This window comes from Myotis nattereri, assembly GCF_964212035.1.
Source record: "Myotis nattereri genome assembly, chromosome: 2".
NCBI classification, from domain to species: Eukaryota; Metazoa; Chordata; class Mammalia; order Chiroptera; family Vespertilionidae; genus Myotis; species Myotis nattereri.
In genome coordinates this window covers 87073578-87076427 of record NC_138076.1, presented here as the reverse complement: position 1 = coordinate 87076427, position 2850 = coordinate 87073578, and the positions used below count along the sequence as shown (strand labels likewise).

The 2850-nt window shown below is 53.8% G+C and overlaps 1 pseudogene across 1 annotated transcript; it reads right to left on the bottom strand.

Moving 5' to 3' along the window:
- Nucleotides 1–1488: 1488 nt before the first annotated feature.
- Nucleotides 1489–2513, bottom strand: LOC308513765 (actin-like protein 9; annotated as a pseudogene). Its single transcript has 2 exons — nt 2319–2513; nt 1489–2272 (listed from the first exon to the last, which is right to left on the bottom strand). The product of its transcript is annotated as an actin-like protein 9 (transcript).
- Nucleotides 2514–2850: the final 337 nt, after the last annotated feature.

Sequence of the window (2850 nt, the reverse complement as noted above, 5' to 3'; positions counted from 1 at the left end):
GAAAAGAAGGAGATGGGGAAACAGCCCAGGACAATTGTCCCCTGGGGACTGTGTGGGGGCTAGGGGAGGAGGGAGCCAGTTCCTAGGTAGAGCCCCCACTTGAGGTATCTACCTCAGGTCATGGTGGGCTGGGCAGCCTTGGGGAACATCATTGCCCATTGGTGACTCAACTAATGGGATAGAGCCTGGGGGCTGGTTCTGAGGTGGGTTCAGGGTGTCCTGGGGGTTCATCATGGGGCGACCTTGGGAGACTTTCTTTGTGGGTGAGACATAGCAAATGACCTAGGACATTAGTGGGGTAACCACAGAATGGTTCTGGTGGCTGGAGCCTTCAGGAGGGGCTGAGGCATAGGACAGGAGGTATACTGGGAAGGGGTCATGCAGGAGTATATTCAGGGCAGATGCAGGGCAAGGATGTGGGCTGAGAGCAGTGCGGGTCATCCTGGGAGTTTGGGGTCTCAGACCATGGTGCTCCTTGGGGCTATGGATTGGGGATGGATTGTGGGAGCACATGGATGAAAAGGAATCTGGGGGAACAAATCATGCTGGAAGAACAAATTTTGTGGGGAGGGTGGAGTTGGGGGATGGGTTGTGGACACTGGAAAATCTTTTAGTAAACCATTGTAGGGTAGACCCTTGTGGAACAGAACATGGAGCTTTGTGATGGATGTGGGAGGGCGTGGCATTTGTGGGGGTCTTGGGGTGCTCAGAACACCAGTGTGTCAGAGAAATTTGGGCAATCAAATATGAAAAAACAACCAGAGGGTGGATTTGGGGTGCTTATAACCAAGGATGCTTTAGCAAGTGGGTCTAGGGGGTATGTTTGGTGAATTAGAAACAGGGATCAAATTATGAGAGTGGACCTAGGGGTTGGAACGCTTGTGGAAAGATTCTGGGAGTGGGGTTGGGGCACCCTGTGCAGGTTCCTTGGAGAGCAACAGATTATGGGGATGGATTGGGGGTCCTTGAGGAATAGCAAGCAGGTGAATTAGAACCCATAGAGCCCAGGGGAATCTTGGGGAACTATATCAAAAGCAACAGATCATGGGAGTAAGATTAGGGGGGCCAAATCTGGGCATGTCTTGGGGGTGAAATCCCAAGCTGAGACTGCCTAAGGGGATGGGGGGCAGACCATGGGAGATGGTTTTGACAGGGTTAGGGGGTCTTTGTCTGTGTGGGTCCAGGAGGGGACTAGAGTCCAGTGATGGCGAACCTATGACACACGTGTCAGAGGTGACACGCAAACTCATTTTTTTGGTTGATTTTTCTTTGTTAAATGGCATTTAAATATATAAAATAAATATCAAAAATATAAATCTTTGTTTTACTATGGTTGCAAATATCAAAAAATTTCTATATGTGACACGGCACCAGAGTTAAGTTAGGGTTTTTCAAAATGCTGACACGCCGAGCTCAAAAGGTTCGCCATCACTGGACTAGACCATGCTCTTGGAGAAGGCAGAACAGAGCCAGCTGGGTAGCAGAATTTTACTGTCTACAATCTTCACCCCTCATCGGTAGCATTTGCTGTCCCTGCTCCTTGTATTGCTCCCAAAGGACCCAGCAGAACTGGAAGTTGGGCAATGAGGCCAGTAGGGAGCCCCGATCCACACTGAAGCTCTAGGTGTGCTATGCCATCACCACCATGTGCTCCTCTGAGGGCAGACTGCACAGCAGCTTGGCCCAGAAGTGGCCCTGGAAGGCCATGAAGAGCGAGGAGCCTCCTCAGAGCAGCCTTTTCTGAGCCACATCACCTGCACCTGGGGGAGGGGGGCACCTTGAGAAGACTATGCTTGGCCATGGTGGAAACGCCCATGGGCAACAACCTTGGGATCTCTGGGAGGCTGAACAGCAGCTCTGGGCACTGTAACAGCTCCTAGCCCAAAGTGCCCGACTCTTCCTCGGGCAGTTTCTGGATCTGCCGGCATTCCAGCTGGGTCCAGGCCTGCTCTTCTGGAAGTCAGGGGCTACATAGCAAGAGTGGCGCTTGATGTTCTCCACAATATCCAGGTCCTGCTGCCCCAGGCAAGCCGGAGCCCAGCAGCATCTCAGTTAGGAAGGTGTTCAGGTGGATGCTTTTGAGGTCCAAACTCTTGGTGGCATTTGGCAGGTGGTAGCCCTGAAAGACAGGCACTGGGCAGGTGACCCTGTGGCCCGTGTTGACTACCAGCCTGCTGACCTGCCCGTGTGCACAGACGGGCAGCAGCAACTGGACAGCCACGTGTGTGGTGGGTGAGCGCAGCAACTCAAAGGCCACCTCTCTCAGTTGGTGCTGAAGGGCAGTGAGAGAACAGCAGCAGGTGGTCCAGGGTAGCTACGTGGAGGTTGTGATCCAGCAGGCGGCACCAGATGAGCTTGGCCTCATTCCAGTTCACCACAATGTCTTTCCTTATCGCCTGCACCAGAGTCAGCTCCAGGAGAGCATGGGCGGCCTTGCCTATGAACTTCTCCAGCACTGCCTGCCCTGTGGTGGCTGGCTTCTTAGGCTGGTAGCCTAATGGTGGCCATGGCATAGGTGGGCCAGGCCTTCCCCATGAAGCCCACCATACAGGTGCCTGTGCCCCTGTCAGTGACCACTGTGCCGGTTATTGGTGGCAACTTGTCACCTACCATGCTGAAGGCATCCTGCTATAAAGACTTATTCACCAGACTTGAGCTGGAGGTCAGGCTGGGCCATGGGGCCCCTGGGGAGCACTGGGGCTCTGAGGGGGTGTGATTTGCATCTATGGCTGCAGATGGCTGGGTGAGCTGCTGGGCAACCTGACCCCTTTCCTTTGGGGTGTGTAGGTATGGGGAGAAAGAGTTGAGGCTGGATCAGGGACATGCACAGACAGAGAGGAGAGGTGGCTG